This window comes from Cydia strobilella, chromosome 8, assembly GCF_947568885.1.
Source record: "Cydia strobilella chromosome 8, ilCydStro3.1, whole genome shotgun sequence".
Lineage (NCBI taxonomy): Eukaryota > Metazoa > Arthropoda > Insecta > Lepidoptera > Tortricidae > Cydia > Cydia strobilella.
In genome coordinates, this window is record NC_086048.1 from 10320021 (window position 1) to 10332103 (window position 12083).

Below are 12083 nucleotides of genomic sequence, written 5' to 3' on the forward strand. Positions count from 1 at the left end.
CTGACATGGGCTACTATCATGGTCCATCGTGTAGAGTAGAGGAGCCATAACGTCCTTAACAAACTTGGCAACTAGCATTTATGTATTTGTGATCCTGACAGAACGTAGAAACCGTAGTTACGTAAGTAGATGTATGATTCACACGCTGTACCTACTTAATTGAATTGTATGGATATAAAAATCGACGGCCCGGCCTCTAAATCATTTAACGGAAAAGACAATAAGTACCAAAATGTTATGCGTACCCATCGACATCTAATAAAACCAAATTGGGTTTATGGCTGTGCTCATTCAACAATTTGTATCGAGCCTTTGTTTGTTATCCTGAGGTCAAGGAGCCAGGTTCCGGGAGCTCATATGACAGCGTATTGTTCGCGCAAGGTCCCATGTTACCTAAATGTCAATTCTGCCGGCGCCCGCGCCGGCGCGCCGCAGGGCTGTCATTCCTATAGACCACGCGAGTGGTATGCTCAATGGGAACAGTACAAGTGCCCTTTTTAGGGTGCCGTACCCAAAGGGTAAAAACGGGACCCTATTACTAAGACTCCGCTGTCCGTCTGTCCATCTGTCCGTCTGTCTGTAACCAGGCTGTATCTTATGAACCGTGATAGCTTGACAGTTGCAATTTTCACAGATGATGTATTTCTGTTGCCGCTATAACAACAAATACTAAAAAGTACGGAACCCTCGGTGCACGAGTCCGACTCGCACTTGGCCGGTTTTTTTATTATATTTACGTATCAGTTTTACGAAACTCGGTCTCGATGACCGTTGGGAATAACATACGAGTAGCAGGAAACGTGCAGGCGGGACGGTAAATATTTTACTCTATATAAAAATCAAAAATGACTTAACTGAGAGCTTTCTTTTACTAAAGTCCGCCTTTTTTAGGGAAGCGGTATACTCTAAACGTAATAATTCCTTGTAAGTACAAAATAAAAGGTGTCATTTTAACATGCATTCATAAGTAGCTTTGTTTCAAGGCTTTGCTGAATTGTTTTGTAAGTAGACTAACACAATATGGATTTTAAAATCTGAAATAAACAATTTTTATTTTTATTTTATTTTGCACTGAATGATACACTTTTTATGGAAATATTTCTTATAGTCACACTTCATTTATAAGGCAATAGAATTATACTAGACCTTCTGTTGTTTTGTAATTAAGCAAGTACAATTATCACGGTATACGAGTAACTCTTCTTGTCATTTTTTGTTTCAACAAATCTGTTCAACTGTTCGTCAATTCAGCACTTAACATTTATTTTGTTTTAATCTATATAGACATTTATTTACATACAAGATATATACAGTGGTACTACGTAAACGAAATTAATATTTAGCTTAAATCTAAAATAGGCCCTTGAGGCATTGTACCAAGGATGCTGGCGGCATTTCCCCGCTGTATCGCAATTAGATGTCTTGTCATTATCATTATCACGCCGTTCTGTCGTCTAAATAGTGTATAATTTTATGTTAATAAAATTTATATATATGTTAGTCTATTAGGTATTTGTAATATGGGCTTTGTTGCCTGATTCAAAATTTAAATAAATAAAAAGTTAATCTTGGAATCGTAACTGATTTAAATGCGTTCATTTATAAAAACCAAAGATAGATATAACTCCGTAATAGATGGATACAGTCTAAGGAAAAAACGTGCCTCGAAAATCACGAAAATTTGATTCTCGATCAGATGACGCCACTACCTTTGGCCTACTCTCGGATAGAGGGCGTTGATGGTTTCGTTTGTTATTTAACAATTTTAACGCATATCAGTGAAAGAACATGGGTCAAAATCATATAAAAATAATTAATGCAAATAAAAAAAAACATTTATCCATATCATTTCATTTATACATTTTGTCGTATTTTTTTAAAGATCACTTTTAGTTTTAAAGTGTGTCGATAGATGGCAATGAATTTACTGTGGTTACAAAATTTACTATGACAGTACCGCTTTATCCTATTATATCTGTGACGGTGCGTGTAACGGAACGTTACACTACCAACTTTTGTATTATTCCTGGCACAATACAATTCCTAAATTCGCCATTCAAATTCAAATCCTTCTTCGAATCCATTTCGTTGGTAATAATTTTCAGTCCATTACAAAACTTTGCTGAGTAAAGATCTATTTCCTGCAGTGCATAGTATTCAGTTTAATATTTTATATTGTGATCTATATAGTGAATTCATACTGCAAGTGCATTGTGTTATGTGCACGTGTTATTACAATATGCCTAATGCCTAATGCCTAAGGCACATGAAATTGTAAGTTTTATAATGTGAAATGTGAAAGTGTTTTATCTCTATTTGTTAGCGCATCAGAAGTAACTCTCGCCTGTATTGTTGCAGGTGCCTTCTTATTTTAATAATAAATACCCTGATCGCCCTGGATCCTGCCTTTAATTTACCCACCCTGTTGAGGGAGGCTCCTACCGACCTACCCCCTCACAATATCCTCTTTGTAAAAACTATAAATGGCGATTGACTAGTTTTGCCATATGAGAAAAATGCTTTTCGTATTATTATATTAAGTAGCTATTAGATATATAGAGACTTAACGGTATTAGTCTATCAGTAGTTTTTTAAATTATACCAGCATTGTTGAAACCAAAGGTATAATTATCCACGTCATGTTCACTTGTCCCTTGTCCCTAATCTTTCTATTTAGTAGAGTATTTAAAGGGTTATTGAACTTATTGATCCTAATATAGGCCAGGCCAGACGTGAACAATTTTTCGCACCTGATTAAATTGTCGGATCAAATCAGGTGGTGTGGACGCAAACGCCAATTTGACTCGCCGATTTCAACCGCCGATTATGACCGATATACATTTTACCGATAAAATGGAGGTGCGACGCAAGAATACCAATTCGTGACGCTAGTATTCGCGATTGGGGGTATTCAATGAAGCTTTAATAATATTTTTTTCATGAGACGTGTAGGTACGATTGGGTCAGACTCTAATTTGTGGATCTGATTTGTTCCACTGGTATAGGTCACAGCTATACATATAAATACCTATTATAAAACTGACAGACAACAAAGAGTCTAAAATCTAATCCCCTTATTCATAAAACTTTACGGGTTAAATTATGTTTTATCCCTTTCTTATAAATATACCAGTCAAAATGACAGATAAAGACAAACGATTCATAGCTAATTCAGGCCAGTAACGCGTTTATGAATAACGCCATAAACCGCCAAAATCTCGATAATCCGGCACTTCGATGGTGCGGTATACCCACTTAAATTAAAACCGGCACTTAAATTGGGGTACAAATAATCATTATATGTCTTAATTTACTATGTGCGCTTACATTATTTATTTATTAATTTATTTAAACTTTATTGCACAAATTTACACAAAAAGAGCTTACTTAACTTAGCATTATATATCTATTACTACAATACTGACTGGACACTGCAAGTTGAACAAATACATGTTTCATATAGGAAAGAAACAAGATCCAACATGCAGGTTCTGCCAGAAGTCAGAGGAGACTGCAATGCACATTATCTGTTCCTGTGGACCACTAATGTCAAAAAGAAGTACCTAGCTTAGGGCGGCACATACTGCGACCCTATGAGGTACAGAACATTACGGTCCAAAGAATCTGGAATTTTCTGGATTCAACGGGCATTAGTAATGAGCTTTAAAGGGCCGCCACAATATATCACTGTTTAGTCGACGTGACACTCAAAGGCCCACAACGCCCCAATAATAATAATAGCATTATCGCACTTCAATCTCTTTATAAATGGCTAAGTTTCAGATATCAGTAGGATTTTCTTCGAATTTAGTATTTTAGGGAAATGTGTTTCTCCGACATTAAAAACAGATCAAAATAATATTCAGATTTGCTCTATCTTCCAGTAATCCGAATTTTCCAGTAATCCGGTTCACTTGTATCAGCATTAGTGCCGGATTAGTGAGATTGTACTGTAATTGCAAAAAAAAATAAAAAATCATCCTTGTTTTACTACTAGTATAAGGTTTATCATGCCTTATTATGCCCTTGTATAAATTTCATTCGATAGCGTGACGAGTGTTCGCGTTTGCGTTATGACAATTTTTGTATGGGATTTTGAATAGCGCGCCAAACTCAAAATCTCATACAAAATGACAACGCAAACGCGTAGGTACGTCACGTCACGCTATCGAATAAAATGTACACTTAAAAATAAAAGAAAGCCCGAATAGAACTTGATGTTTTAGAAAATTATTTCTATTTTAGTTTAAAACACGTGACTGAAATGTAATGATGTGATATATTTTTAGAACCGGTTCAGAATGCCCTTTCATATAATACCACACACGATAGGTTTCTGAACAAATTTTTTTTTTCCATACAAAGCAAGATGTCATAACTCCTCTCCTTTTTTATTTTATTTTTTGGTGCTTCGGGTCAAATTGATTAATATGGACTTAAAGATCAATTGTGCCGATTTTCATAGCTTTAACACCACTTGTAGCATTTTACTGAATTTCGGGGTGAATCGCCAGGACTATATATTTTTCACCTCAGCAGCTCGAACAAGCCTACTTTCGTCACTCCCTGGAGTGAGGAAAGTGCGACTTTCCTCACTCCAGGGAGTGAATTATTGTAGCTTTTTAATTTAGTGAAGGCCATGAACTTCATACTTTTATTACATTTTTTTATGGTATGGTATGGTATGGTATGGTATGGTATGGTATGGTGTGGTATCGTATCGTATCGTATCGTTTCGTATCGCATCGTATAGTATCGTATCGTATCGCATCGCATCGCATCGCATCGCTTCGCATCGTATCGTATCGTATCGTATCGTATCGTATCGTATCGTATCGTATCGTTTCGTATCGTATCGTATCGTATCGCATCGCATCGCATCGCATCGCATCGCATCGCATCGCATCACATCGCATCGCATCGCATCGTATCGTATCGTATCGTATGGTATGGTACATATTATAATACTTTTTTTTCTGTTTATTCTGTGTAATTCGAAATACATTTTTTAATACAGTTGCTCAAAAAGTGCTACTTTTCGTGCCTGTTTAGCGTGCGGAAAGTTGGTTTTCGCGAACTAGTGCTTTTTACTTTCCAATTTTTTAAAATTTTACTTGTTCCAATTCATGACTACTTATTGCTGAGTGTTATAGTTTCCTTTAAACGTCGTAATCAACATTAAAACCTACTGTTAATGTAAGAATACGAAAAATATGCATATTTCATATTTTATTACTTACCTCTTCATCGTTATAAGTATTATAACACGTTTATTTTTTAATGTTGAAAAACCGTTCTTAATAAGTTGTCTGAATGGAACGGAACGCCTGTCAAAGAAGAGGCGTATTTTCTTACTGCAAGAATGTTATAAGTTTCCAAAGGCAACATTCGATATTGTTTTTATAAATATACGATACACAAATAATCATAAATAACGATATTTAGGTAATAATAGTACAATGTTTTAATATTTACAATTGTTTCTGTCTTATAGAACATGCATTTGAAAAAAAACTTTCATTTAAGTGGGTTCAATAATAATAACAAAATCTATTCTAGTCGAATAAAAGCTAGAAAAACTATGGATGGTATAGAAAGGATCGCAATCTCTTATTTCAGAATTGTTGTAAAAGTGACCGCGTTAAGCTTTAAATAATAGTTCCTAATCTCTCCGGTGGCGCTAGTTCGGCTCTGGGACATGAGTATAACATGAACCATATAAGGCAACAAATAACCCGACCAAATTACGTAGGTTGTTTTTGGTAGTATTTCGGTGTATGGTGGCGCCGCCTAATTACTGTTTTTTGATGGACACTTTTCATACATAGAGATTTGGCTCCTTTATACAGTCTCCATGAGAAAAACACTTCTTCATAATGTCAATGTCAATGATGTCACAGAATTAATAATATAACCCTTGAAGTGGCAGGAACCGGCTCGCAGACAATTTAAGTAATTTAAATTTGGAATTTGATTAATTAAAATAAAATCGAAATTCCTTCAACTCAAAAGTGACGTATGCCACTTAAAAGGTTAAAAGTTTCGAATTCCGTTCCTTACTTGTTGCTTTTCTTATTTTTTCGCAACTGTATTAAAAAACGTCGTTCGATACTCGATACACGTGCAGAAATGTCATTCTTCACTCGTCCCGATATCTCGGTGCTCGTGAAGTAATGATATACTTTCCGCACTAGCATCGAAATGTACTATTAACCTTTAATGTATTATGTTCTCACTACTGAGGTGAAAAATTATGTGTGCAACGCGAGAGCAAAATTATTTTACATCTCGTGTTTTTGAGTCCCTCGCTACGCTCAAGATTCTACCTTAGAATCTTTCGCTTTCTCGGGACTCAAAATAAACACTCGCAAGAAAAACCAACTATCCTCTCTTGTTGCACAAATAACTATTTTGCGGCAGTACCTATCTTTTAAGAGTTACTGACCGTTCCTGGCGTTCTATTTGTTCTATATTATTTTAAATATACGAGTATATCTGTACGTAACTGAATCTCTTAGGCAAGTCATTCTGTATTACAATTTGGTATCTAACTTTCGGAATATAAAATACGAAGGTAGTTTTGCATTTTTAATAATTCACTGTAGGTGCATTCCAGCAAAAAGTATCACTACTTCTAGTCTATATTAACTTCAAGTTCTCGATCTCGTGATGTTTACAAATACAAAGTAAGGAATAAGTATATCTTATATTTCTATCCCCAATGGCAACGGACAAATTGGTAATAATGATACTAATAGTTGAAGAAAAACTGTATCTTTACTTCCAGTAGAATTGTTTGATTACCTATAATGATATGCTATTATTCCCCAGTAGCCTGTAACGAATCGTGTAGGTACTGAGAACACAATCAGACCAAGCATGGTTGTTGTGAATGTCGGTTGGTTTAACCTTCTTCTTCTTAATGAAGATAATTGGTCAGGTTTCTTTGTAAATAATAAAATACTATACGTATCTACCTACATGGCAGCCGTTTGTAGTGCGTTGTTAGGAGCCTGTCGTATTTAACTAATAACTGAGAAATATAAAATGTATAGACTGTATAGAGACCAGACTGACTTTCAAAAATTGGGATCATAAAAAAAACCTTTACACTAGAGCCTACACGTCTCATGAAAAAAATATTATTAAAGCTTCATTGAATACAGTCCAATATGAGATAATCTCAGTGTAATCTAAGTTATTCTTAGTGCATACATAATTTAACGACATCCGTCCTTTTAACGCTTAAATGGGTAGTACATCAAAGTCCGAGCGACTCGACTCCTCAATAGGAAGTGTAATGAATGCGCATTCACATGGTTTGAGGAAGCATTCTGATGTCAAAGACAACATTAAACTAGATGAGATAGGTAATACAATAGGTACATGTAGTAAATTATCGGCGTTGTATAGCTTCAATGATTGTTTAGGCTTCATAAATTATCATTTTACTGCTTAGTAAAAGACATGGTTTTCGTTTGTAGGTATGTACTTTTTGGACATAGTCCTTTGCGACTCTTTGAGAATCACGTATTTTATTTTACTCCCTAAATATCGGGAGCTCGAAAACAATACAAAAGGTAATCACGGTATATATCCCGGTCAATATAAGTCTAGGTCTTAAGGATTATACCATGACATTAAAAACTAACAGTTCCATGTGTCAGTATATCATTGTCCGTTAATACTGATAGTACCTAGTATTCAATAGAGCAAATTATCGACAGCGTGATCGTCGCGGAAATGCTGTGGTTATGACGGGGCGTTCTGCTTTGTGCCGCTTTGACCTGCAGTAAATCAAAAGCTGCCATTTGCCACAGACGCCACAGTACATGCAGTAACCAGTTGAAGTATCTATGTTAGGTACCTAGTGTATTATTAACAAATAATTCCCACTGTTTGGTTACAATTGATCGACCCGACCACGGATTTCAATCAATTTCAAGTATTTTCACCTCAGCAGCTCGAACAAGCCTACTTTCGTCACTCCCTGGAGTAAGGAAAGTGCGACTTTCCTCACTCCAGGGAGTGAAACAATGTAGCTTTTTAATTTAGTGAAGGCCATGAACTTCATACTTTTATTACATTTTTTCTATGGTACGGTACGGTACGGTACGGTACGGTACGGTACGGTACGGTACGGTACTGTACGGTACGGTACGGTACGGTACGGTACGGTACGGTACGCTACGGTACGGTACGGTACGGTACGGTACGGTACGGTACGGTACGGTACGGTACGATACGGTACGGTACGGTACGGTACGATACGGTACGGTACGGTCCGGTCCGGTACGACAAGTCGTCCGGTCTCGTCTCGTCTCGTCTCGTCTCGTCTCATCTGGTATCGTATCGTATCGTATCTTATCGTATCGTACATATTATAATACTTTTTTTTTCTGTTTATTCTGTGTAATTCGAAATACATTTTAACCTTTAATATGTTCTCACTACTGAGGTGAAAAATTATGTGTGCAACACGAGAGCAAAGTTATTTTACACCTCGTGTTTTTGAGTCCCGAGAAAGCGAAAGATTCTATAATTGAATCAAGAGCGAAGCGAGTGATTCTAAGGTAGAATCTTGAGCTTGAGAATAAACACTCGCAAGAAAAACCAACTTTCCTCTATTGTTGCACAAATAACTATTCCGAGTTTAAACACGCTTCATGAATGAAATTAACCAAAATTGGTGCCGCGCGGTATAATACCTTCGACATTAATTGTTCTTATTGTTACTTGTAAACAAGCTTATTATTTTGTTTAAGTTGGCTGTAACTAATGTTAGTTATGTCTAGGTACGTGTTACTTCGTTAAAATGCATTCACTTTTGAGTACCTAATTAAGTTCAATTGAATACCTATTCTAGTTTCTAATATTGTTTCATTGTACATAACTGTATATTTTCCTGTCATTTTAATTTGTCATATTTTACTCTATGTTTTGGACAAAAGTCTTAAAAGTCAAAAGCTTTTATTAGGTCGGCCTGTATGTAACTAACTATGTAATGGAATCTAAGGTAACTAATTTAACCATCTTCCAAGGATCGTAGCGTCATGAAAATTGGCAGCTGTAGGTATGTAGTTCTGATGACAATACAATAATATGATACTATCGAACTGATCTGATGATGGCGCCGGAAGATATGAACTGGAACTTCATGATGGAATCAACTAACTATGTAATGGAATCTAAGGTAACTAATTTAACCATCTTCCCGGTTTCCGATGAAGCTGAAAAATGTAAGTCGGGTGACAATGCAAAATTATGGTACCAACGAGCTGATCTGATGATGAAGACAGGAGGTAGTAGGTGGTAATAGGTTTTTATAATTGTCTCGATGAGTATTCTTAGCGTCAGCGATAAAAGCTTGTACCAAAAATGAAATTTTTGCCAAAAACTTATTTCTGTCGATGCACATAATCTCTTCTTATGACAAATGGACTTTAACATATGTACGTGTGTATAGTGTAAAAAATCGGTACATTTATTTAAAGTGCCACCAAGATACTTTCATTTCTAGACCTTGGTCCTTTAAAGTTATTTACAATGTTAATATGCCTTTCGAAAACAAAAACCATGAATTCACCTTTATTGCCACTTACCAAGGGAATGACAGCCGTTCCTGCGAAAAATCATAAAATACAAAATATCTGCGACAACTGTCTTAATGAATTCGATAATATTTAAAAATACGACAGATAAAGGGGGTAAAAGAAGGTATGAGAACTCGGAGCCAAAGATCGTATGCGGAGTGAAATTTGGACTAGGGTCAGGTGGAGTAAATATAATACATGGGTAAAAATAAGACAAAGTTTTCAACACTCGAATGCTTATTCTATTTCATTGCTTTTCCATAAAAAAAGCCTTGTGTGTAGACTTCTTTTTAAATGACAGGAATGAAATATAATAAGTTTTTAGGTACAAGTTTGGGAACAAATCAAATTATTTTATTAAATATTTTGATTTGTGTTTTTTAAAGTAGTCACACTACTATATATAAATTAAAAACTGTAATAGATGTCATATATTAAAGAAAAAGTGACGAAGCCCTCCAGTGGTGAAGGCCGGATTCGAACCGGCGTCTTTAGCTATCGCGGCTAACGCCATGAACCCCTAGGCCACCCCGCCACGGCGGTGCCCGTCCGAATTTCTCGACTATATGCCATCTTAGTAAGACAAAGACGCCTAGTCTTACTAAGATGGCATATAGTCGAGAAATTCGGACGGGCACCGCCGTGGCGGGGTGGCCTAGGGGTTCATGGCGTTAGCCGCGATAGCTAAAGACGCCGGTTCGAATCCGGCCTTCACCACTGGAGGGCTTCGTCACTTTTTCTTTAATATATGACATCTATTACAGTTTTTAAGTTTTTAGGTGTTAAAAACTGTTCTATTTTTATCCGTTTCTTATACATATTTACCCCACGTGACCTTATCATCAACGTCGTATAAAACAAAAAACACGGTCGTTTTTATAAATAAACATGTTTTTAAGGTTCCGTACCCAAAGGGTAAAAACGGGACCCTATTACTAAGACTCTGCTGTCTGTCCGTCTGTCACCAGGCTGTATCTCATGATTCGTGATAGCTAGAAAGTGGAAATTTTCACAGATGATGTATTTCTGTTGCCGCTATAACAACAAATATTCAAATCATAATAAAATAAATATTTAAGTGGGGCTCCCATACAACAAACGTGATTTTTTGCCGTTTTTTGCGTAATGGTACGGAACCCTTCGTGGGCGAGTCCGCCTAGCACTTGGCCGATTTTTTAATTAAACAGCGTTAAATTCAAGAAAAAGTTTACCCCAATGCATGCTTTAGCTGTACCTACGTACGACAGTTACTGTCCGCGCGCGAATTCCGTGCACGGCTGAGGAATGTTAGGAATGTAGGCGTCATGACAGAGTAGTGTCATTTTGTACGTACGGGCGCGGCGCACACCCTCCCACTTCCTCGACCTCCGAATGCACGAAATTGGCGCGCGGACATTATGTGGTTTATCCATCGCAAATACAGATACATGTTATCATTTAAGAGTCTGGCTAATGAAAGTTGAACCTAAAAAACGCGGCTAATTAAAAAAATCTGTAGCAGGCGGCTGTTAGATTACAAGGATTGCATAACTTTTATACTTTTTATAATTTTCATACCTATTCTAGAAATCATATAAAGTATAAAAATTATGCAATATTCTTATTTAAACTTTCACGATTTTTACTCATTATTATTCAACAACGACGGGACTTAATCGCGTAAAATAAGTTTTAAATTTACCTCCGACGTTTCGAGGACGGCGTTGTCCCCGTGGTCTCGGAGAAGACTAACAAATAAAATCGGAGTCGGAGGTAAATTTAAAACTTATTTTACGCGATTAAGTCCCATCGTTGTTGAATAATAATGATGCAATATTCTTGTAATCAAAGAGCCGCCTGTTACAGATTTTTTGAAATTGCCGCGTTTTTTAGGTTCAACTTTCATTAGCTAGACTCTATTTAATTCCAATTTTGCTTATTGAGTTTGTAGATTGTAGTCTATATATAGGTATATTATGAAACTGGTTGACAAAATGATATAAAACCAAATATTCGTGAAATAAATAGTGAAAGTTTATGATAGGTACCTATTAATAATCTATTTCATAAAATCATATGTAGTTATTTAATACCTAATTATTTACCTACTTATGTAAAATCCAGTTACCGAATAAAATGTATCGAATTTTTGCTATTTTATTGTTCCAATATTTTAGCAAAAATATCGATATCGGTCAATTAGCACTTAAGTATTGTTGCGTAACGATATTTCATAAGATTTATAGTATTATTATCATCCACTCCGATCACGTAAGAAACGAACCAAAGTCTGGTTTCAAGACTTTCAAGCTATAAATCTTCGTAGATTCGCAATAAAGAGACAAATGACTGTCGCAATACTTAACGTAACTTTATAATTAGGAAAAAACACGACCTATCCTACTTACGAGACCTCTTCCGATCCAAGTTATCGATCATGCTAAGATATTGATCTGTAGGCATCTTGCAATCGAATGGTTTCATATACTTAAATTTAGACAACAAAATTAC